The sequence below is a fragment of the Oncorhynchus masou genome, unplaced genomic scaffold (genome assembly GCF_036934945.1).
Source record: "Oncorhynchus masou masou isolate Uvic2021 unplaced genomic scaffold, UVic_Omas_1.1 unplaced_scaffold_2277, whole genome shotgun sequence".
NCBI classification, from domain to species: Eukaryota; Metazoa; Chordata; class Actinopteri; order Salmoniformes; family Salmonidae; genus Oncorhynchus; species Oncorhynchus masou.
The window spans coordinates 25,001-51,535 of record NW_027008746.1 but is presented as its reverse complement, the minus strand read 5'-3'; the positions used below and the strand labels follow the sequence as shown (position 1 = coordinate 51,535).

General features: G+C 47.0%; 1 long non-coding RNA gene across 1 annotated transcript in view; it reads right to left on the bottom strand.

Annotated features, from left to right (window-relative positions):
* The window catches only part of LOC135533188 (uncharacterized), a 42,166-nt gene that overhangs the window by 10,682 nt on the left and 4,949 nt on the right, over positions 1-26,535 (bottom strand). The window contains exons 2-3 of the long non-coding RNA XR_010454460.1: positions 21,487-21,558; positions 6,011-6,139 (exon numbers count right to left, since the gene is read on the bottom strand). This is a non-coding gene — a long non-coding RNA (uncharacterized LOC135533188). The remainder of the gene's footprint in view (positions 1-6,010; positions 6,140-21,486; positions 21,559-26,535) is intronic.

Below are 26,535 nucleotides of genomic sequence, written 5' to 3'. Positions count from 1 at the left end.
TCTCAGCCTCCCCACTGAGCACCACATCACTGTCTGTCTCAGCCTCACCACTGAGCACCACATCACTGTCTGTCTCAGCCTCCCCACTGAGCACCACATCACTGTCTGTCTCAGCCTCACCACTGAGCACCACATCACTGTCTGTCTCAGCCTCACCACTGAGCACCACATCACTGTCTGTCTCAGCCTCCCCACTGAGAACCACATCACTGTCTGTCTCAGCCTCACCACTGAGCACCACATCACTGTCTGTCTCAGCCTCACCACTGAGTACCACATCACTGTCTGTCTCAGCCTCACCACTGAGCACCACATCACTGTCTGTCTCAGCCTCACCACTGAGCACCACATCACTGTCTGTCTCAGCCTCACCACTGAGCACCACATCACTGTCTGTCTCAGCCTCAACACTGAGCACCACATCACTGTCTGTCTCAGCCTCACCACTGAGCACCACATCACTGTCTGTCTCAGCCTCCCCACTGAGCACCACATCACTGTCTGTCTCAGCCTCACCACTGAGCACCACATCACTGTCTGTCTCAGCCTCCCCACTGAGCACCACATCACTGTCTGTCTCAGCCTCACCACTGAGCACCACATCACTGTCTGTCTCAGCCTCACCACTGAGCACCACATCACTGTCTGTCTCAGCCTCACCACTGAGCACCACATCACTGTCTGTCTCAGCCTCACCACTGAGCACCACATCACTGTCTGTCTCAGCCTCACCACTGAGCACCACACCACTGTCTGTCTAAGCCTCACCACTGAGCACCACATCACTGTCTGTCTCAGCCTCCCCACTGAGCACCACATCACTGTCTGTCTCAGCCTCACCACTGAGCACCACATCACTGTCTGTCTCAGCCTCACCACTGAGCACCACATCACTGTCTGTCTCAGCCTCACCACTGAGCACCACATCACTGTCTGTCTCAGCCTCACCACTGACCACCACATCACTGTCTGTCTCAGCCTCACCACTGAGCACCACATCACTGTCTGTCTCAGCCTCCCACTGAGCACCACATCACTGTCTGTCTCAGCCTCACCACTGAGCACCACATCACTGTCTGTCTCAGCCTCACCACTGAGCACCACATCACTGTCTGTCTCAGCCTCACCACTGAGCACCACATCACTGTCTGTCTCAGCCTCACCACTGAGTACCACATCACTGTCTGTCTCAGCCTCACCACTGAGCACCACATCACTGTCTGTCTCAGCCTCACCACTGAGCACCACATCACTGTCTGTCTCAGCCTCACCACTGAGCACCACATCACTGTCTGTCTCAGCCTCACCACTGAGCACCACATCACTGTCTGTCTCAGCTTCACCACTGAGCACCACATCAATGTCTGTCTCAGCCTCACCACTGAGCACCACATCACTGTCTGTCTCAGCCTCCCCACTGAGCACCACATCACTGTCTGTCTCAGCCTCACCACTGAGCACCACACCACTGTCTGTCTCAGCCTCACCACTGAGCACCACATCACTGTCTGTCTCAGCCTCACCACTGAGCACCACATCACTGTCTGTCTCAGCCTCCCCACTGAGCACCACACCACTGTCTGTCTCAGCCTCACCACTGAGCACCACATCACTGTCTGTCTCAGCCTCACCACTGAGCACCACATCACTGTCTGTCTCAGCCTCACCACTGAGCACCACATCACTGTCTGTCTCAGCCTCACCACTGAGCACCACATCACTGTCTGTCTCAGCCTCACCACTGAGCACCACATCACTGTCTGTCTCAGCCTCCCCACTGAGCACCACATCACTGTCTGTCTCAGCCTCACCACTGAGCACCACATCACTGTCTGTCTCAGCCTCACCACTGAGCACCACATCACTGTCTGTCTCAGCCTCACCACTGAGCACCACATCACTGTCTGTCTCAGCCTCACCACTGAGCACCACATCACTGTCTGTCTCAGCCTCCCCACTGAGCACCACATCACTGTCTGTCTAAGCCTCACCACTGAGCACCACATCACTGTCTGTCTCAGCCTCCCCACTGAGCACCACATCACTGTCTGTCTCAGCCTCACCACTGAGCACCACATCACTGTCTGTCTCAGCCTCACCACTGAGCACCACATCACTGTCTGTCTCAGCCTCACCACTGAGCACCACACCACTGTCTGTTTCAGTAGCCTGCTTTCTGTAAGGTCAGTGGTGGAAAGAACTTCAGTAGTACTTCAATACTTAAGTATTTTTAATTCAATTCTGTCACGACTTCCGCCGACATCTTGTTTGGGCGGTCAACGTCACCGGCCTTCTAGCCGTCGCCGATCCACTTTTCATTTTCCATTTGTTTTGTCTTTGTCTTACACACCTGGTTTCAATTCCCCCATGACATGTTCATTATTTAACCCTCTGTTTTCCCTGTGGTTTTTGTGCGTGATTGTTTTATTGTAAGTTCGGTCCGATGTTTGTGGGCTTGTTGTTACTTCCTGTATTTGGAAATGTTGAGTAAAGTTCTTTGTGTTACTCATCTCTGCTGTCCTGCGCCTGAGTCCTCTGCACCAGCTACACCCAGAGCCTTACAGTATCTGTCATTTTTGGCAACTTTTACTTCACTACATTCCTAAAAAAAATAATGTACTTTTTACTCCATACATTTTCCCTAACACCTTAAAGCACTCGTTACATTTTGAATGCTTAGCATTTCAGGAAAACGGTCCAATTCACACACTTATCAAGATAACGTCCCTGGTCATCCCTACTACCTCTGATCTGGAGGACTCACTAAACGAAGAACATCCCTGGTCATCCCTACTGCCTCTGATCTGGAGGACTCACTAAACAAAGAACATCCCTGGTCATCCCTACTGCCTCTGATCTGGAGGACTCACTAAACGAAGAACATCCCTGGTCATCACTACTGCCTCTGATCTGGAGGACTCACTAAACAGAGAACATCCCTGGTCATCCCTACTGGCTCTGATCTGGTGGACTCACTAAACAGAGAACATCCCTGGTCATCCCTACTACCTCTGATCTGGAGGACTCACTAAACAGAGAACATCCCTGGATGTCCCTACTGCCTCTGATCTGGAGGACTCACTAAACAGAGAACATCCCTGGTTGTTCCTATTGCCTCTGATCTGGAGGACTTACTAAACAGAGAACATCCCTGGTCATCCCTACTGCCTCTGATCTGGAGGACTCACTAAACAGAGAACATCCCTGGTCATCCCTACTGTCTCTGACTCACTAAACAGAGAACATCCCTGGTCATCTCTACTGCCTCTGATCTGGAGGACTCACTAAACAGAGAACATCCCTGGTTGTTCCTACTGCCTCTGATCTGGAGGACTCACTAAACAGAGAACATCCCTGGTCATCTCTACTGCCTCTGATCTGGAGGACTCACTAAACAGAGAACATCCCTGGTCGTTCCTACTGCCTCTGATCTGGAGGAATCACTAAACAGAGAACATCCCTGGTCATCCCTACTGCCTCTGATCTAGAGGACTCTCTAAACAGAGAACATCCCTGGTCATCCCTACTGTCTTTGACTCACTAAGCAGAGAACATCACTGGTCATCCCTACTGTCTCTGACTCACTAAACAGAGAACATCCCTGGTCGTCCCTACTGTCTCTGACTCACTAAACAGAGAACATCCCTGGTCGTCCCTACTGCCTCTGACTCACTAAACAGAGAACATCCCTGGTCATCCCTACTGTCTCTGACTCACTAAACAGAGAACATCCCTGGTTGTCCCTACTGTCTCTGACTCACTAAACAGAGAACATCCCTGGTCATCCCTACTGCCTCCGACCTGGAGGACACATAAACCACATTTGGTTTGTAAATGATGTCTGAGTGTTGGAGTGTGCCCCTGGCTATCCATATATTTATAATAATGAAGCTATCTAGTTTGCTTAATATAAATAATTTGAAAAAAATTATACTTTCACTTTTGATCCTAAACGTCTTATGGCTGCAGGGGCATTATTGAGTAGCTTGGATGAAAGATTCACAGAGGTGCCCATATTCAACGGCCTGCTCCTCAGTCATAGTTGCTCATATTAGCATATTACTATTAGTATTGAATAGAAAACAATCTGAAGTTTCTAAAACTGTTTGAATTATGCCTGTGAGGTTAACAGAACTCATATAGCAAAAGCCTGAGAAATTCCACTTCCTGTTTTTCTTTTTCTGGGGATGGCAGATTTTCAACCAAATTACAGCGAGATATGGATGAGTTTTCACTTCCTACACCTTCCACTAGATGGCAGCAGTCAATAGAACTTCGTCTGATGATTCTAATGTGAAGGGGGGTGGAATGACACAGGAAGTAGTCACCACTGCCAGGAGTTGACCATCGTTGACATGTTTCTACTGTTATGGAACGTTTGGACATTTCATCACGTTATAGTGGACGCGCTTTGGACTTTGGAATTGTTTACCAAACGCGCTAACCAAAGTAGCTAATTGGACATAAATAACTGACATTTACGAACAAATCAAGCATTTATTGTGGACCTGGGATTCCTTGGACGGCATTCTGATGAAGTTCATCAAAGGTAAGGAAACATTTATCATGTATTTTCTGGTTTCTGTTGACTCCAACATGGAGGCTAATTTGGCTTCTGTTCTGAGCGCCGTCTCAGATTATTGCATGTGTTGCTTTTTCCGTAAACTAATTTTGAAATCTGACACAGCGGTTATAATTCCATGTGTATAACTTACTTGTATTATCTTCTACAAGGGCGGCAGGGTAGCCTAGTGGTTAGAGCGTTGGACTGGAAACCCGAAAGGTTGCAAGTTCAAATCCCCGAGCTGACAAGGTAGAAATCTGTCGTTCTGCCCCTGAACAGGCAGTTAACCCACTGTTCCTAGGCCGTCATTGAAAATAAGAATTTGTTCTGAACTGACTTGCCTAGTTAAATAAAGGTAAAATAATAAAAGTAACAATGTGGCTATGCAAAATCACTTGATGTTTTTGGAACTTGTGAATCTAATAAACCAATGTAAACTCAGATTTTTTATATTAATATGAACTTTATCAAACAAAACATACATGTATTGTGTAACAATATTAGTCTGATGAAGATAATTCAAGGTTAGTGATTAATTTTATCTATATTTCGCTGGAAAATGGCTGGGCTTATTGTGTTTGGTGAAGACCTAACATAATCGTTTGTAGTGCTTTGGCTGAAAAGCCTATTTGAAATCGGACACTTTGGTGGGATTAACAACAAGATTACCTTTAAAATGATATTCAACACATGTATGTTTTAGGAATTGTAATTATGAGACTTCTGTGGTTTGAATTTGGCGCCCTCTATTTTCACTGGTAGTTGTCATATCGATCCCGGTTTTGGGATTGGAGCCATAACAAGTCAAGTATATTTTAGAAATTACATTTACTTTTGATACTTAAGTACATTTAAAACTAAATAGTTTTATTTAAGTAATATTTTACTTGAGTAATTTTCTATGAAGGTATCTTTACTTTGTATGACAATTGGGAACTTTTTCCAATTAACTAAAGTTATGAGAACATTGAGTAACACATGTTTTCGCTCCTGCTGAGGTAGACTCCGTTTAACGTCATCTTCATCCTCCATCCTTCTAGCTGGCTCAGTAATACCGGCCAGAGCCCTTCAACGTTGCTGCACTAGAAGTCTCTGCCAGCAGCCACCTGACTGACTGACATGTCTAAAAGGAGACTATTTACCAGTTGTGCATCTCCCTCCGAGAGTCGCTTTTTGTTTGTTTGGGGGATGTCTGTAGACACGGCATGAGCAGTGGGACGGTTTTAAAATGGTCTTTTGTCAGGCATTACACACATTACTCACAGAGAGAGAGAGAGACAGACTAACACACATACTGTCCTCTACATTCCTCGCACACACACAGAGAGAGAGAGAGAGAGAGAGAGAGAGAGAGAGACTAACACACATACTGTCCTCTACATTCCTCGCACACACACAGAGAGAGAGAGACAGACTAACACACATACTGTCGTCTACATTACTCACATCCTTCTGTAGCACGGTAGCCTTCACGTCTTCCTCAGCAGGCTTGGAGGCAGACATATTGGAGGTTAGGCCGGGGCCTCCATTAAACATGTCCTTCCTCTTCCTCACACTGCCCTCGTCCATGTTACCCTACTTACACACACACACACACAAACATGCACACGCGCACACACACACACACACACACACACACACACACACACACACACACACACACACACACACACACACACACACACACACACACACACACACACACACACACACACACACACACACACACACACGTAAGAGGACATTGTAAAGATGACAGTCAGTTCTCTTCCTGGTTTCATCAATTCCCCGTCATTCAAAGACTCAATCAATCACTCACACACACACACACACGTAAGAGGACATTGTAAAGATGACAGTCAGTTCTCTTCCTGGTCTCATCAATTCCCCGTCATTCAAAGACTCAATCATAAACACAAACTGACAGTTAATGGCTGCTTTGCATGATGTATTGTTGTGTCTACCTTCTTGCCTTTTGTGCTGTAGTCTGTGCCCAACGTTTGAACCATGTTGTGTTGCTGCCATGCTGTGTTGCTGCCATGCTGTGTTGCTGCCATGTTGTGTTGCTGTGTTGCTGCCATGTTGTGTTTCTGCCATGTTGTGTTGCTGCCATGCTGTGTTGCTGCCATGTTGTGTTGCTGCCATGCTGTGTTGCTGCCATGTGTGTTGCTGCCATGCTGTGTTGCTGCCATGCTGTGTTGCTGCCATGTTGTGTTGCTGCCATGCTGTGTTGCTGCCATGTTGTGTTGCTGCCATGCTGTGTTGCTGCCATGTTGTGTTGCTGCCATGCTGTGTTGCTGCCATGTTGTGTTGCTGCCATGCTGTGTTGCTGCCATGTTGTGTTGCTGCCATGCTGCGTTGCTGCCATGCTGTGTTGCTGTCTTAGGTCTCTCTTTATGTAGTGTCATGTACAGTACCAGTCAAAAGTTTGGACACACCAATTTATTCAAGGGAGTTTTTATTTTTACTATTTTCTACAATGTAGAATAATAGTGAGGACATCAAAACTATGGAATACCACGTATGGAATCATGTAGTAACCAAAAAAAGTGTAAAACAAGTCAAAGTATATTTTATATTTGAGATTCTTCAAAATAGCCACCCTTTGCCTTGACAGCTCCACTCTTGGCATTCTCTCAACCAGCTTTATTTGGAAAGCTTTTCAAACAGTCTTGAATGAGTTCCCACATATGCTGAGCACTTATTGGCTGCTTTTCCTTCACTCTGCGGTCCAACTCATCCCAAACCATCTCAATTGGGTTGAGGTCAGGTGATTGTGGAGGCCAGGTCATCTGATGCAGCACTCCATCACTCTCCGTGTTGGTCAAATAGCCCTTACACAGCCTGGAGGTTTTGTTGGGTCATTGTCCTGTTGAAAAACACCACTAAGCGCAAACCAGATGGGATGGCATTTCACTGTAGAATGCTGTGGTAGAAATTAAGTGTGCCTTGAATTCTAAATAAATCACTGACAGCGTCACCAGCAAAGCACCCCCACACCATCACACCTCCTCCTCCATGCTTCACGGTGGGAACCACACATGCGGAGATCATCCGTTCACCTACTCTGCGTCTCACAAAGACATGGCGGTGGGAACCAAACATTTCACATTTTGACTCATCAGACCAAAGGACAGATTTTCACCAGTCTAATGTCCATTGGTCGTGTTTCTTGACCCAAGCAAGTCTCTTATTTTTATTGGTGTCCTTTTGTAGTGGTTTCTTTGTAGAAATTCAACCACGAAGGCCTGATTCTCCCAGTCACCTCTGAACTCTAATGAACTTAACCTCTGCAGCAGAGGTATCTCCGGTCGTCCTTTCCTGTGGTGGTCCTCATGAGAGCCAGTTTCATCACAGCGCTTGATGGTTTTCGCGACTGAACTTGAAGACACTTTCAAAGTTCTTGAAATGTTTCATATTGACTGACCGTCATGTCTTAAAGTAATGATGGACTGTCGTTTCTAATTGCTTATTTGAGCTGTTCTTGACATAATATGGACTTGGTCTTTTACCAAATAGGGCTATCTTCTGTATACCACCCCTCTTGTCACAATACAACTGATTGGCTCAAACACATTAATAAGGAAAGAAATTCCACAAATGAACTTTTAACAAGGCACACTTGTTAATTGAAATCCATTCCTGGTGACTACATCGTGAAGCTGGTTGAGAGGATCAGGATGTCACCCTACTATCTGTCTGTCTCTCTATCTGACTGTCTGATGTCACCCTACTATCTGTCTGTCTCTCTATCTGACTGTCTGATGTCACCCTACTGTCTGTCTGTCTCTCTATCTGACTGTCTGATGTCACACTACTACCTGTCTGTCTCTCTATCTGACTGTCTGATGTCACACTACTACCTGTCCTGGTAACTGTAGCCACAACTCAGGGTCTGTATCCCAGCAACCCCCCATATTTCCTATAGGCCCTGGTCTAAAGACTGAGGGCCTGTATCCCTAAAAGACACCCTATTCCCTATAGGCCCTGGTCTAAAGACTGAGGTCTGTATCCTAAAAGACACCCTATTCCCTATAGGCCCTGGTCTAAAGACTGAGGGTCTGTATCCTAAAAGACACCCTATTCCCTATAGGCCCTGGTCTAAAGACTGAGGGCCTGTATCCTAAAATACACCCTATTCCCTATAGGCCCTGGTCTAAAGACTGAGGGCTTGTATCCTAAAATACACCCTATTCCCTATAGGCCCTGGTCTAAAGACTGAGGGTCTGTATCCTAAAAGACACCCTATTCCCTATAGGCCCTGGTCTAAAGACTGAGGGTCTGTATCCTAAAAGACACCCTATTCCCTATAGGCCCTGGTCTAAAGACTGAGGGTCTGTATCCTAAAAGACACCCTATTCCCTATAGGCCCTGGTCTAAAGACTGAGGGTCTGTATCCTAAAAGACACCCTATTCCCTATAGGCCCTGGTCTAAAGACTGAGGGCCTGTATCCTAAAATACACCCTATTCCCTATAGGCCCTGGTCTAAAGACTGAGGGCCTGTATCCTAAAATACACCCTATTCCCTATAGGCCCTGGTCTAAAGACTGAGGGTCTGTATCCTAAAAGACACCCTATTCCCTATAGGCCCTGGTCTAAAGACTGAGGGTCTGTATCCTAAAAGACACCCTATTCCCTATAGGCCCTGGTCTAAAGACTGAGGGCCTGTATCCTAAAAGACACCCTATTCCCTATAGGCCCTGGTCTAAAGACTGAGGGTCTGTATCCTAAAAGACACCCTATTCCCTATAGGCCCTGGTCTAAAGACTGAGGGTCTGTATTCTAAAAGACACCCTATTCCCTATAGGCCCTGGTCTAAAGACTGAGGGTCTGTATCCTAAAAGACACCCTATTCCCTATAGGCCCTGGTCTAAAGACTGAGGGTCTGTATCCTAAAAGACACCCAGATAAAAGGTTGCTCCTGGATCAAATGTTTCAGATGCCAGTTAATCAGTCAGCGGGAGTCCAAACTACTTCAGTAGCCAATCAAACTGATCCAAATTAAGCATCATTCAGAAAAAAACATTCCAAAGCTACGAATCCCTTTGACTCCTATGGTTTTATTCCTAAAATACCTGTTATCTGTTGTGACTGAACCGATGTGGCCTGTCCTTCAGTAGCCAATCAAACTGTTACGTACCTGCATATGACTGTCAGATAACAGCTGTGTGAACAGTGTGGGAGACAGCTGTTCTAGCCAATGAGAGGCCGCGGGTAGACCTATCCCTATTCTAATAGGCTATGGGTGGCACCTTCAACATTCAGATGCTTGTTAATTAAATTGCTTTCCCAATGTCACATTTTTGTCTTTATTAGTTGAGTGACAACCGATGAAAACTTGGTTGTCCATTGTTACCAAAAGCTAATGGTGATCCCCCTTCACACAGGGACCACTCAGTTAGAGAAGTGATCTCAGACAGGCCCAGCTCAGAGAGGCCCAGCTCAGAGAGGCCCAGCTCAGAGAGGCCCAGCTCAGAGAGGCCCAGCTCAGAGAGGCGCAGCTCAGAGAGGCCCAGCTCAGAGAGGTCCAGCTCAGAGAGGCCCAGCTCAGAGAGGCCCAGCTCAGAGAGGCCCAGCTCAGACAGGCCCAGCTCAGAGAGGCCCAGCTCAGAGAGGCCCAGCTCAGAGACCCAGCTCAGAGAGGCCCAGCTCTTGAGCTCCCATCAGCAGCAGATATTCATGTTAAATGGAAAATGTGTGTACATGCAAGCAAAAATGTTGTTCATTGAACCGAATCACATTGATTTGTTCCTCTAACAAATCGAGATGTGTATAAAATCGCCTTGAGAGGGAAAGATGCACATTCCTATTAAACCACATAACACTCAAATCACATAAGTCCGGTTCTGATGAGGTATGCTCTGGTAAACAGCTCACAGGCTGGATCCCAAATGGCTCCCTACTCTCTATATAGGGCACTACTGTTGACCAGAGCCAAATGGCTCCCTATTCTCTATATAGGGCACGACTGTTGACCAGAGCCAAATGGCACCCTATAAAGGGCACTACTGTTGACCAGAGCCAAATGGGTTCCTATATAGGGCACTACTGTTGACCAGAGCCAAATGGCTCCCTATTCTATATATAGGGCACGACTGTTGACCAGAGCCAAATGGCACCCTATATAGGGCACTACTGTTGACCAGAGCCAAATGGGTTCCTATATAGGGCACTACTGTTGACCAGAGCCAAATGGCACCCTATATAGGGCACTACTGTTGACCAGAGCCAAATGGCACCCTATATAGGGCACTACTGTTGACCAGAGCCAAATGGCACTCTATATAGGGCACTACTGTTGACCAGAGCCAAATGGCACCCTATATAGGGCACTACTGTTGACCAGAGCCAAATGGCACCCTATATAGGGCACTACTGTTGACCAGAGCCAAATGGCACCCTATATAGGGCACTACTGTTGACTAGAGCCAAATGGCACCCTATATAGGGCACTACTGTTGACCAGAGCCAAATGGTACCCTATATAGGGCACTACTGTTGACCAGAGCCAAAAGGCACCCTATATAGGGCACTACTGTTGACCAGAGCCAAATGGCACCCTATATAGGGCACTACTGTTGACCAGAGCCAAATGGCACCCTATATAGGGCACTACTGTTGACCAGAGCCAAATGGCACCCTATATAGGGCACTACTGTTGACCAGAGCCAAATGGCACCCTATATAGGGCACTACTGTTGACCAGAGCCAAATGGCACCCTATATAGGGCACTACTGTTGACCAGAGCCAAATGGCACTCTATATAGGGCACTACTGTTGACCAGAGCCAAATGGCACCCTATATAGGGCACTACTGTTGACCAAGAGCCAAATGGCACCCTATATAGGGCACTACTGTTGACCAGAGCCAAATGGCACCCTATATAGGGCACTACTGTTGACTAGAGCCAAATGGCACCCTATATAGGGCACTACTGTTGACCAGAGCCAAATGGCACCCTATTTAGGGCACTACTGTTGTAATAGCTCACCCTTTTGTAAGTAACAAAGTTCAGGGTGAGTTTGTTTCCTCACTCAAGCGCTGTCGCTCTCACCTCACCACCTTAACCATAGTTATCAGAATAGTCGCCACCCTATATAGGGCACTACTGTTGACCAGAGCCAAATGGCACCCTATATAGGGCACTACTGTTGACCAGAGCCAAATGGCACCCTATATAGGGCACTACTGTTGACCAGAGCCAAATGGCACCCTATATAGGGCACTACTGTTGACCAGAGCCAAATGGCACCCTATATAGGGCACTACTGTTGACCAGAGCCAAATGGCACCCTATATAGGGCACTACTGTTGACCAGAGCCAAATGGCACCCTATATAGGGCACTACTGTTGACCAGAGCCAAATGGCACTCTATATAGGGCACTACTGTTGACCAGAGCCAAATGGCACCCTAATAGGGCACTACTGTTGACCAGAGCCAAATGGCACCCTATATAGGGCACTACTGTTGACCAGAGCCAAATGGCACCCTATATAGGGCACTACTGTTGACCAGAGCCAAATGGCACCCTATATAGGGCACTACTGTTGACCAGAGTCAAATGGCACTCTATATAGGGCACTACTGTTGACCAGAGCCAAATGGCACCCTATATAGGGCACTACTGTTGACCAGAGCCAAATGGCACCCTATATAGGGCACTGCTGTTGACCAGAGACAATGGCACCCTATATAGGGCACAACTGTTGACCAGAGCCAAATGGCACCCTATATAGGGCACTACTGTTGACCAGAGCCAAATGGCACCCTATATAGGGCACTACTGTTGACCAGAGCCAAATGGCACCCTATATAGGGCACTACTGTTGACCAGAGCCAAATGGCACCCTATATAGGGCACTGCTGTTGACCAGAGCCAAATGGCACCCTATTCCCGATCTCTACAGATAAACATTGGCAGTAGAATGGCCAGAACTGAAAAGCTCAGCGACTTTCAACGTGGCACCATCAAAGGAGACACCTTTCAACAAGTCAGTTGGTGAAAGTGAAATGGTTGGAGACTCAAAAAAAACCACTCAAGCATTCTTCGCTTTGCTCTATGCATCCAGGTGAGTGGGGCTTGGTCACTGATGAGGGTGAAGTGGCGCCCCAGCAGGTAGTATTTCACGCCTTTCTAGAGCCCACTTTACTGCCAGAGCCTCTTTCTCAACGACTGTGTAGTTGGTCTCCCGTGGTTCCAGCTTCCTGCTTAAAAACAGGACGGGGTGTTCCACCCCTTCTACTTCTTGGTAGAGCACGGCTCCCAAGCCGACCTCTGAGGCATCCGTCTGAACCACAAAGAGCAGAGAGCCTCGTGTAATGTCTGGTACCACCAACACTGGATTACAGCAGAGCCTCGTGTAATGTCTGGTACCACCAACACTGGGATTACAGAAGAGAGCCTCGTGTAATGTCTGGTACAGATTACAGCAGAGAGCCTCGTGTAATGTCTGGTACCACCAACACTGGATTACAGCAGAGCCTCGTGTAATGTCTGGTACCACCAACACTGGATTACAGCAGAGCCTCGTGTAATGTCTGGCACCACCAACACTGGATTACAGCAGAGAGCCTCGTGTAATGTCTGGTACCACCAACACTGGATTACAGCAGAGCCTCGTGTAATGTCTGGTACCACCAACACTGGATTACAGCAGAGCCTTGTGTAATGTCTGGTACCACCAACACTGGATTACAGCAGAGCCTCGTGTAATGTCTGGTACCACCAACACTGGATTACAGCAGAGCCTCCTGTAATGTCTGGTACCACCAACACTGGATTACAGCAGAGCCTCGTGTAATGTCTGGTACCACCAACACTGGATTACAGCAGAGCCTCGTGTAATGTCTGGTACCACCAACACTGGATTACAGCAGAGCCTCGTGTAATGTCTGGTACCACCAACACTGGATTACAGCAGAGAGCCTCCTGTAATGTCTGGTACCACCAACACTGGATTACAGCAGAGCCTCCTGTAATGTCTGGTACCACCAACACTGGATTACAGCAGAGAGCCTCCTGTAATGTCTGGTACCACCAACACTGGATTACAGCAGAGCCTCCTGTAATGTCTGGTACCACCAACACTGGATTACAGCAGAGAGCCTCCTGTAATGTCTGGTACCACCAACACTGGATTACAGCAGAGCCTCCTGTAATGTCTGGTACCACCAACACTGGATTACAGCAGAGAGCCTCCTGTAATGTCTGGTACCACCAACACTGGATTACAGCAGAGCCTCGTGTAATGTCTGGTACCACCAACACTGGATTACAGCAGAGCCTCCTGTAATGTCTGGTACCACCAACACTGGATTACAGCAGAGCCTCCTGTAATGTCTGGTACCACCAACACTGGATTACAGCAGAGCCTCCTGTAATGTCTGGTACCACCAACACTGGATTACAGCAGAGCCTCCTGTAATGTCTGGTACCACCAACACTGGATTACAGCAGAGAGCCTCCTGTAATGTCTGGTACCACCAACACTGGATTACAGAAGAGAGCCTCGTGTAATGTCTGGTACCACCAACACTGGATTACAGCAGAGAGCCTCGTGTAATGTCTGGTACCACCAACACTGGATTACAGCAGAGAGCCTCGTGTAATGTCTGGTACCACCAACACTGGATTACAGCAGAGCCTCCTGTAATGTCTGGTACCACCAACACTGGATTACAGCAGAGCCTCCTGTAATGTCTGGTACCACCAACACTGGATTACAGCAGAGAGCCTCCTGTAATGTCTGGTACCACCAACACTGGATTACAGCAGAGCCTCCTGTAATGTCTGGTACCACCAACACTGGATTACAAAGAGCCTCCTGTAATGTCTGGTACCACCAACACTGGATTACAGCAGAGCCTCCTGTAATGTCTGGTACCACCAACACTGGATTACAGCAGAGCCTCCTGTAATGTCTGGTACCACCAACACTGGATTACAGCAGAGCCTCTGGTACTGGTTAATGTCTGGTACCACCAACACTGGATTACAGCAGAGCCTCCTGTAATGTCTGGTACCACCAACACTGGATTACAGCAGAGAGCCTCCTGTAATGTCTGGTACCACCAACACTGGATTACAGCAGACCTCCTGTAATGTCTGGTACCACCAACACTGGATTACAGCACAGCCTCCTGTAATGTCTGGTACCACCAACACTGGATTACAGCAGAGCCTCCTGTAATGTCTGGTACCACCAACACTGGATTACAGCAGAGCCTCCTGTAATGTCTGGTACCACCAACACTGGATTACAGCAGAGCCTCCTGTAATGTCTGGTACCACCAACACTGGATTACAGCAGAGCCTCCTGTAATGTCTGGTACCACCAACACTGGATTACAGCAGAGCCTCGTGTAATGTCTGGTACCACCAACACTGGATTACAGCAGAGGATTCCTCAATGTCTGGTACCGCCAACACTGTATTACAGCAGAGCCTCCTGTAATGTCTGGTACCACCAACACTGGATTACAGCAGAGCCTCCTGTAATGTCTGGTACCACCAACACTGGATTACAGCAGAGCCTCCTGTAATGTCTGGTACCACCAACACTGGATTACAGCAGAGCCTGTGTAATGTCTGGTACCACCATGACTGGATTACAGCAGAGCCTATGTAATGTCTGGTACCACCAACACTGGATTACAGCAGAGAGCCTCCTGTAATGTCTGGTACCACCAACACTGGATTACAGCACAGCCTCCTGTAATGTCTGGTACCACCAACACTGGATTACAGCAGAGCCTCCTGTAATGTCTGGTACCACCAACACTGGATTACAGCAGAGCCTCCTGTAATGTCTGGTACCACCAACACTGGATTACAGCAGAGCCTCGTGTAATGTCTGGTACCACCAACACTGGATTACAGCAGAGCCTCGTGTAATGTCTGGTACCACCAACACTGGATTACAGCAGAGAGCCTCCTGTAATGTCTGGTACCACCAACACTGGATTACAGCACAGCCTCCTGTAATGTCTGGTACCACCAACACTGGATTACAGCAGAGCCTCCTGTAATGTCTGGTACCACCAACACTGGATTACAGCAGAGCCTCCTGTAATGTCTGGTACCACCAACACTGGATTACAAGAGCCTCCTGTAATGTCTGGTACCACCAACACTGGATTACAGCAGAGCCTCCTGTAATGTCTGGTACCACCAACACTGGATTACAGCAGAGCCTCCTGTAATGTCTGGTACCACCAACACTGGATTACAGCAGAGCCTCGTGTAATGTCTGGTACCACCAACACTGGATTACAGCAGAGCCTCCTGTAATGTCTGGTACCACCAACACTGGATTACAGCAGAGCCTCCTGTAATGTCTGGTACCACCAACACTGGATTACAGCAGAGAGCCTCCTGTAATGTCTGGTACCACCAACACTGGATTACAGCAGAGCCTCCTGTAATGTCTGGTACCACCAACACTGGATTACAGCAGAGCCTCCTGTAATGTCTGGTACCACCAACACTGGATTACAGCAGAGCCTCCTGTAATGTCTGGTACCACCAACACTGGATTACAGCAGAGCCTCCTGTAATGTCTGGTACCACCAACACTGTATTACAGCAGAGCCTCCTGTAATGTCTGGTACCACCAGCACTGTATTACAGCAGAGCCTCCTGTAATGTCTGGTACCACCAACACTGTATTACAGCAGAGCCTCCTGTAATGTCTGGTACCACCAACACTGTATTACAGCAGTGAGCCTCCTGTAATGTCTGGTACCGCCAACACTGTATTACAGCAGAGAGCCTCCTGTAATGTCTGGTACCACCAACACTGGATTACAGCAGAGCCTCCTGTAATGTCTGGTACCACCAACACTGGATTAGAGCAGAGCTCGTGTAATGTCTGGTACCACCAACACTGGATTACAGCAGAGCCTCCTGTAATGTCTGGTACCACCAACACTGGATTACAGCAGAGAGCCTCCTGTAATGTCTGGTACCACCAACACTGGATTACAGCAGAGCCTCCTGTAATGTCTGGTACCACCAACACTGGATTACAGCAGAGCCTCCTGTAATGTCTGGTACCACCAACACTGGATTACAGCAGAGCCTCCTGTAATGTCTGGTACCACCAACACTGGATTACAGCAGAGCCTCCTGTAATGTCTGGTACCACCAACACTGGATTACAGCAGAGCCTCCTGTAATGTCTGGTACCACCAACACTGGATTACAGCAGAGCCTCCTGTAATGTCTGGTACCACCAACACTGGATTACAGCAGAGCCTCCTGTAATGTCTGGTACCACCAACACTGGATTACAGCAGAGCCTCGTGTAATGTCTGGTACCACCAACACTGGATTACAGCAGAGCCTCCTGTAATGTCTGGTACCACCAACACTGGATTACAGCAGAGCCTCCTGTAATGTCTGGTACCACCAACACTGGATTACAGCAGAGAGCCTCCTGTAATGTCTGGTACCACCAACACTGGATTACAGCAGAGAGCCTCCTGTAATGTCTGGTACCACCAACACTGGATTACAGCAGAGCCTCCTGTAACCAACACTGTCTGGTACCACCAACACTGGATTAGAGCAGAGCCTCGTAATGTCTGGTACCACCAACACTGGATTACAGCAGAGCCTCCTGTAATGTCTGGTACCACCAACACTGGATTACAGCAGAGCCTCCTGTAATGTCTGGTACCACCAACACTGGATTACAGCAGAGCCTCCTGTAATGTCTGGTACCACCAATTACAGCAGAGCTGGATGTCTGGTACAGCAGAGCCTCCTGTAATGTCTGGTACCACCAACACTGGATTACAGCAGAGCCTCGTGTAATGTCTGGTACCACCAACACTGGATTACAGCAGAGCCTCCTGTAATGTCTGGTACCACCAACACTGGATTACAGCAGAGCCTCGTGTAATGTCTGGTACCACCAACACTGGATTACAGCAGAGCCTCGTGTAATGTCTGGTACCACCAACACTGGATTACAGCAGAGCCTCCTGTAATGTCTGGTACCACCAACACTGGATTACAGCAGAGCCTCGTGTAATGTCTGGTACCACCAACACTGGATTACAGCAGAGAGCCTCCTGTAATGTCTGGTACCACCAACACTGGATTACAGCAGAGCCTCCTGTAATGTCTGGTACCACCAACACTGGATTACAGCAGAGCCTCGTGTAATGTCTGGTACCACCAACACTGGTTTACAGCAGAGCCTCGTGTAATGTCTGGTACCACCAACACTGGATTACAGCAGAGCCTCGTGTAATGTCTGGTACCACCAACACTGGATTACAGCAGAGCCTCCTGTAATGTCTGGTACCACCAACACTGGATTACAGCAGAGCCTCGTGTAATGTCTGGTACCACCAACACTGGATTACAGCAGAGCCTCGTGTAATGTCTGGTACCACCAACACTGGATTACAGCAGAGCCTCCTGTAATGTCTGGTACCACCAACACTGGATTACAGCAGAGAGCCTCCTGTAATGTCCTAAATGCTTTATGGCCCTTTCATCCCATTTGACCATGTTTTGCCCTCTGGCTCTAGTCATGTCGGTAAGTGGGGAGGCCACTGTGGCATAACTTGGGATGAACTTCCGGTAGTAACCGGTCAACCCTAGGAAGGCTCGAACCTGCTTCTTATTTACTGGTCTCGGCCATCCTCTAATTGCCTCCACCATCTTCAGTTGGGATTTGATCTTCCCACGGCGTATCCCAGATACTTGGTTTCCTCTAACCCCACGTAACATTTGGCAGGGTTTGCCGTGAGCTCCCCTTTCTAAGGGCGTCTAGCGCTGCCTGTACCTGGGGTAAGGGAGATTCCCAATCTGGGCTGTAGATCCCCACGTCATCTGAATGGGTTGCAGCGTAAGATCTGTGCGGGTTTTAGGACTTGGTCCATTGGCCGTTGAAAGGTGGGCCCCGCATAAGCCAAATGGCTTGACGGTGTATTGAAACAAACCGTCAGGGTTACAAAGGCTGTCTTTTCTTTGGCTCGGGGGTCAAAGGAATTTTGACCCCATAATGAGAGTTATTTCGAACAGGACAGAGCTGTATGTTGGTTTCTCCGTCCTGGTCTTCCCAGGCCACAGGTGTGGTCAAGGATAGCAGGGTTCGGTACACAAATCGGGTTCTCAGTAGGTCCAGGTCCAAACGCCAACAGGTCCAAACAGTTCAGGTCATACACAGTAAATCCAGCCAATATATATTGTCACTTCCTCTTTCTCTATAGTTAACAGATCCCCCAGCCCCTTCCTCTTTCTCTTCCTGGTTTGTCTTGACCCCTTATCTGTGGGTCGGCCCCACCTTCCGATCGTTCCCCTTGCTTCTGGGAATTTGAGTGTTTAACGGTCGGCCATTTTGTGATCTGTAGTTCTGATCAGGATGGCCATTTTAGTGATCGGGCAGAGCCCGTTTTATTAGTTCTGCTCCCACATATCTGCCATTTATCACTCAACCCCCTTCTTTGCCACAATATACGGTAAATATATATATATTTTAATATAGTGAGGTACCAGGGGCGTCCAAAATGGCACTCAATTCCCTATATAGTGCACTGGTCAGTCTGTCCTCTCTATGGTGTTAGCCTGGTCAGTCTGTCCTCTATATGCTGCTGTTAGCCCGGTCAGTCTGTCCTCTATATGCTGGTAGCCTGGTCAATCTGTCCTCTATATGGTATTAGCCTGGTCAGTCTGTCCTCTATATGGTGTTAGCCTGGTCAGTCTGTCCTCTATATGGTGTTAGCCTGGTCAGTCTGTTTGTCTGTCTCTATATGGTGTTAGCCTGGTCAGTCTGTCCTCTATATGGTGTTAGCCTGATCAGTCTGTCCTCTATATGGTATTAGCCTGGTCAGTCTGTCCTCTATATGGTGTTAGCCTGGTCAGTCTGTTTGTCTGTCCTCTATATGGTGTTAGCCTGGTCAGTCTGTCCTCTATATGGTGTTAGCCTGGTCAGTCTGTTTGTCTGTCCTCTATATGGTGTTAGTCTGGTCAGTCTGTCCTCTATATGGTGTTAGCCTGATCAGTCTGTCCTCTATATGGTGTTAGCCTGGTGAGTCTGTTTGTCTGTCTTCTATATGGTAATAGCCTGGTCAGTCTGTTTGTGGTGTTAGCCTGGTCAGTCTGTCCTCTATATGGTGTTAGCAAGGTCAGTATGTCCTCTATATGGTGTTAGCCTGGTCAGTCCGTTTGTCTGTCCTCTATATGGTGTTAGCCTGGTCAGTCTGTTTGTCTGTCCTCTATATGGTGTTAGCCTGGTCAGTCTGTCCTCTATATGGTGTTAGCCTGGTCAGTCTGTCCTCTATATGGTGTTAGTCTGGTCAGTCTGTTTGTCTGTCCTCTATATGGTGTTAGCCTGGTCAGTCTGTCCTCTATATGGTGTTATCCAGGTCAGTCTGTCCTCTATATGGTGTTAGCCTGGTCAGTCTGTCCTCTATATGGTGTTAGCCTGGTCAGTCTGTTATTCTGTCCTCTATATGGTGTTAGCCTGGTCAGTCTGTCCTCTATATGGTGTTAGCCTGGTCAGTCTGTCCTCTATATGGTGTTTGCCTGGTCAGTCTGTCCTCTATATGGTGTTAGCCTTGTCAGTCTGTCCTCTATATGGTGTTAGCCTTGTCAGTCTGTCCTCTATATGGTGTTAGCCTGTTCAGTCTGTCCTCTATATGGTGTTAGCCTGGTCAGTCTGTCCTCTATATGGTGTTAGCCTGGTCAGTCTGTCCTCTATATGGTGTTAGCCTGGTCAGTCTGTCCTCTATATGGTGTTAGACTGGTCAGTCTGTTTGTCTGTCCTCTATATGGTATTAGCCTGGTGAGTCTGTCCTCTATATGGTGTTAGCCTGGTCAGTCTGTCCTCTGGGCGGCAGGGTAGCCTAGTGGTTTAGGCGTTGGACTAGTAACCGAAAAGTTGCAAGCTGACAAGGTACAAATCTGTCGTTCTGCCCCTGAACAGGCAGTTAACCCACTGTTCCTTGGCCGTCATTGAAAATAAGAATTTGTTCTGAACTGACTTGCCTGGTTAAATAAAGGTAAAAAAAAAAAATAAAAAAATATGGTGTTAGCCTGGTCAGTCTGTCCTCTATATGGTGATAGCCTGGTCAGTCTGTCCTCTATATGGTGTTAGCCTGGTCAGTATGTTTGTCTGTCCTCTATATGGTGTTAGCCTGGTCAGTCTGTCCTCTATATGGTGATAGCCTGGTCAGTCTGTCCTCTATATGGTGTTAGCCTGGTCAGTATGTTTGTCTGTCCTCTATATGGTGTTAGCCTGGTCAGTATGTTTGTCTGTCCTCTATATGGTGTTAGCCTGGTCAGTATGTTTGTCTGTCCTCTATATAGTGATAGCCTGGTCAGTCTGTCCTCTATATGGTGTTAGCCTGGTCAGTATGTTAGTCTGTCCTCTATATGGTGTTAGACTGGTCAGTCTGTCCTCTATATGGGTTTTTCTCTCTGCATAACAGAGCTGTGACCAGGCTAATATTGGATGCTCTCTAGAATCTTAGATAGGATCTTAGATACCCACCTCCTGTATAGAAATGATACCCACCTACTGTATAGGAATGATACCCACCTCCTGTATAGAAATGATACCCAACTCCTGTATAGAAATGATACCCACCTCCTGTATAGAAATGATACCCACCTCCTGTATAGAAATGATACCCACCTCCTGTATAGGAATGATACCCACCTCCTGTATAGGAATGATACCCACCTCCTGTATAGAAATGATACCCACCTCCTGTATAGAAATGATACCCACCTCCTGTATAGAAATGATACCCACCTCCTGTGTAGAAATGATACCCACCTCCTGTGTAGAAATGATACCCACCTCCTGTGTAGATATGATACCCACCTCCTGTATAGAAATGATACCCACCTCCTGTATAGAAATGATACCCACCTCCTGTATAGAAATGATACCCACCTCCTGTATAGAAATGCTAGTAGTTGTGTTTGATGCAGGAACCCAGGACGTCTTCAGATAGCTCTCTGGAAGCTGAAACAAAGATGCACATATTGGAAATGCTTACACACACACACACACACACACACACACACACACACACACACACACACACACACACACACACACACACACACACACACACACACACACACACACACACACACACACACACACATGACCTGACCAAGATAAAGCAAAGCAATGTGATTTTAACGACACAGAGTTACACGTGCAATTAACAAAAGTAGTCAATAACACAATAGAAAGATCTATGTACAGTTTGTGCAAATGAAATACGATGAGGAGGTAAAGGCAATAAATAGGCCATAGTGGCGAAATAGATTGTGAGTTAAACACTGGAGTGATAGATGTGCAGAAGATGAACGTATTAAGTAGAGATACTGGGGTGCAAAGGAGCAAAAATAAATAAATAACAATATGGGGATGAGGTAGTTGGGTGGGCAATTTACAGATGAGCTGTGTACAGTTGCAGTGATTGGTAAGCTGCTCTGACAGCTGATGCATAAAGTTAGTGAGGGAGATATAAGACTCCAGTGATTTTTGCAATTCGTTCCAGTCATTGGCAGCAGAGAACTGGAAGGAAAGGCAGCCAAATGAGGAGTTGGCTTTGGGGATGACAAGCTAAATATACCTGCTGGAGCACGTGCTACGGGTGGGTGCTGCTATGGTGACCAGTGAGCTGAGATAAGATGGGGCTTTACCTAACAAACACTTACACAGTCCTGGCCAAAAGTTTAGAGAATTAAACAAATATTACTTTCCACAACGTTTTCTGTTTCAGTGTCTTTAGATAATATTGTCAGATGTTACTATGGAAAACTGAAGAATAATTACAAGCATTTCATAAGTGTCAAAGGCTTTTATTGACAATTACATGAAGTTGATGCAAAGAGTCAATATCTGCTGTGTTGACCCTTCTTTTTCAAGAACTCTGCAATCCGTCCTGGCATGCTGTCAATTAACTTCTGGGCCACATCCTGACTGATGGCAGCCCATTCTTGCATGATCAATGCTTGTAGTTTGTCAGAATTTGTGGGTTTTTGTTTGTCCACCCGCCTCTTAAAGATTGACCACCTCAATTGGGATTAAGGTCTGGGGAGTTTCCTGGCCATGGACCCAAAATATCAATGTTTTGTTCCCCGAGCCACTTAGTTATCACTTTTGCCTTATGGCAAGGTGCTCCATCATGCTGGAAAAGGCATGGTTAGTCACCAAACTGTTCCTGGATGGTTGGGAGATGTTGCTCTCGGAGGACGTTTTGGTACCATTCTTTATTCATGGCTGTGTTCTTAGGCAAAATTGTGAGAGAGCCGACTCCCTTGGCTGAGAAGCAACCCCACACATGAATGTTCTCAAGATGATTTACTGTTGGCATGACACAGGACTGATAGTAGCGCTCACCTTGTCTTCTTCTGACAAGCTTTTTCCAGATGCCCCAAACAGTTGGAAAGGAGATTCATTAGAGAAAATGACTTTACCCCAGTCCTCAGCAGTCCAATCCCTGTACCTTTTGCAGAATATCAGTCTGTCCCTGATGTTTTTCCTGGAGAGAAGTGGCTTCTTTGCTGCCCTTCTCAACACCAGTCCATCCTCCAAAAGTCTTCACCTCACTGTGCGTGTAGATGCATTCACACCTGCCTGCTGCCATTCCTGATCAGATCTGTACTGGTGATGCCCGATCCCACAGCTGAATAAAGTTTAGGAGATGGTTCTGGCGCTTGCTGGACTTTCTTTGGCGCCCTGAAGCCTTCTTCACAACAATTGATGATCCAATAAATGGTTGATTTAGGTGCAATCTTACTGGCAGCAATATCCTTGCCTGTGAAGCCCTTTTTGTGCAATTCAATGATGACGGCATGTGTTTCCTTGCAGATAACCATGGTTGATGGATAACCAGACAGACAGACAAGTACAATGATTCCCAGCACCACCCTCCTTTTGAAGCTTCCAGTCTGTTATTCAAACTCAATCAGCATGACAGAGTGATCTCCAGCCTTGCCAACACTCACACCTGTGTTAACGAGAGAAGCACTGACATGATGTCAGCTGGTCCTTTCATGGCAGGGCTGAAATGCAGTCAAAATGTTTTTTGGGCGATTCAGTGCATGGCATTAATTGCAATTCATCTGATCACTCTTCATAACATTCTGGAGCATATGCAAATTGCCATCATACAAACTGAGGCAGCAGACTTTGTGAAAATTAATATTCGTGTCATTGTCAATACTTTTGGCCACGACTGTAAATGACCAGGAACCAGTGGGTTTGGCGACGAATATGAATCGAGGGCCAGTCAATGAGAGCATGCAGGTCTCAGTGGTGGGTAGTATATGAGGATTTGGTGACATAACAGATGGCACGGTGATAGACTACATACAATTTGTTGAGTAGAGTGTTGGAGGCTAATTTGCAAATTACATCGCCGAAGTCAAGAATTGGAAGGATGGTCAGTTTTAAGAGGGTATGTTTAGCAGCATGAGTGAAGGATAGTTTGTTGCGAAATAGGAAGCCTATTCTATAATTCATTTTGGATTGGAGATGCTTAATGTGACTCTAGAAGGAGAGTTTACAGTCTAACAAGACACCTAGGTTTTTGTAGTTGTCCACACATTCTAAGTCCAGAGTAGTGATGCTAGATGGGTAGGTGGGTGTGGGCAGTGATCGGTTGAAGAGCATGCATTTAGTTTTACATGCATGTAAGAGCAGTTGGAGGCCACGGAAGGAGTGTTGTATGGCATTGAAGCTCGTCTGGAGGTTTGTTACCACATTGTCCAAAGAAGGGCCAGAAGTATGCAGAATGGTGTTGTCTGCATAGAGGTGGATCAGAGAATCACCAGCAGCAAGAGCAACATCATTGATGTATACAGAGAAAAGAGTCAGCCTGAGAACTGAACCCTGTGGCACCTCCATAGAGACTGCCAGAGGTCCGGACAACAGGCCCTCCGATTTGACACACTGAACTCTATCTGAGAAGTAGTTGGTGAACCAGGTGAGGCAGTCATTTGAGAAACCAAGGCTGTTGAGTCTGCCGATAAGAATGTGGTGATTGACAGAGTAAGAATTAATACAGCTGCACAGTATTGTCTTTTATCAATGGCGGTTATGATATCATTTAGGACCTTGAGCGTGGCTGAGGTGCACCCATGACCAGCTCAGAAAACAGAAGGCATAGCAGAGAAGGTACGGTGGGATTCGAAATGGTCGGTTATCTGTTTGTTAACTAGGCTTTCGAAGACTTTAGAAAGGCATGGTAGGATTGATATAGGTCTGTATCAGCTTGGGTATAGAGTGTCTCCCCTTTGAAGAGGGGGATGACCGCGGCAGCATTCTAATCTTTGGGGATCTTCGACAATACAAAAGAGAGGTTGAACAGGTTACTAATAGGGTTGCAACAATTGCGGCGGATCATTTTAGAAAGAGAGGGTCCAGAATGTCTAGCCATGCTGATTTGTAGGGGTCCAGATTTTGCAGCGCTTTCAGAACACCAGCTAGATTTGGCTGAAGGAGAAATGGGGCTTGGGCAAGTCGCTGTGGGGGTACAGAGCTGTTGACCGGGTAGGGGTAGCCAGGTGGAAAGCATGGCCAGCCGTAGAGAAATGCTTATTGAAATTCTCGATTATCGTAGATTTATCAGTGGTGACAGTGTTTCCTAGCCTCAGTGCAGTGGGCAGCTGGGAGGAGGTGCTCTTATTCTCCATGGACTTTACAGTGTCCCAGAACTTTTGGAGTTTGTGCTACAGGATGCACATTTCTGTTTGAAAAAGCTAGCTTACTGTCCGTTTCTATTGGTTCCTGACTTCCCTGAAAAGTTGCATATCTCGGGGGCTATTCGATGCTAATGCAGTACGCCACAGGATGTTTTTGTGCTGGTCAAGGGTAGTCAAGCCTGGAGTGAACAAAGGGCTATATCTGTTCTTAGTCCTACATTTTTTGAATGGGGCATGCTTTTTTAAGATGGTGAGCAAGGCAGTTTTAAAGAATAACCAGTCATCCTCTACTGATGGAATGAGGTCAATATCCTTCGAGGATACCTGAGCCAGGTTGATTAGAAAGGCCTGCTCACTGAAGTGTTTTAAGGAGCATTTGACAGTGATGAGGGGTGCTCGTTTGTCCGTGGACCCATTACGGACGCAGGCAGTGAGGCCGTGATCGCTGAGTCCCTGGTTGAAGACAGCAGAGGTGTATTTAGAGTGCAGGTTGGTCAGGATGATATCTATGAGGAAGCCCGTGTTTATGGATTTAGGGTTGTACCTGGTAGGTTCCTTTATAATTTGTATGAGATTGAGGGAATCTATCTTAGATTGTAGGACAGCTGGGGTGTTAAACATATCCCAGTTTAGGTTACCTAACAGTACAAACTCTGAAGATAAATGGGGGACAATTAATCCACATATGGTGTCCAGGGCACAGCTGGGGGCAGAGGGGCGTCTCAAGTGGCAACATTGAGAGACTTATTTCTGGGAAGGTGGATTTTTAAAAGTAGAAGCTCAAACTGTTTGTGCACAGACCTGGCTTTACGGAAGAGTGGCCAGAAAAAAAAGCCATTGCTTAAAGACAAAAATAAGCAAACACTTTTGGTGTTCGCCAAAAGATATGTGGGAGACTCCCCAAACATATGGAAGAATGTACTCTGGTCAAATGTAGCTTTTTGGCCATCAAGGAAAACGTTATGTCTGGTGCAAACCAAACACCTCCCATCACCCTGAGAACACCATCCCCACAGATTAGCATGGTGGTGGCAGCATCATGCTGTGGGGATGTTTTTCATCAGCAGGGACTGGGAAACTGGTCAGAATTGAAGGAATGAGATTCACCATCCAGCATGACAATGACCCTAGCATACTGCTAAAGCAACTCTCGAGTGGTTTAAGGGGTAACTGTACATGTCTTGGAATGGTCTAGTCAAAGCCCAGACCTCAATCCAATTGAGAATCTGCGGTATGACTTAAAATTGCTGTACACCATCGGAACCCATCCAACTTGAAG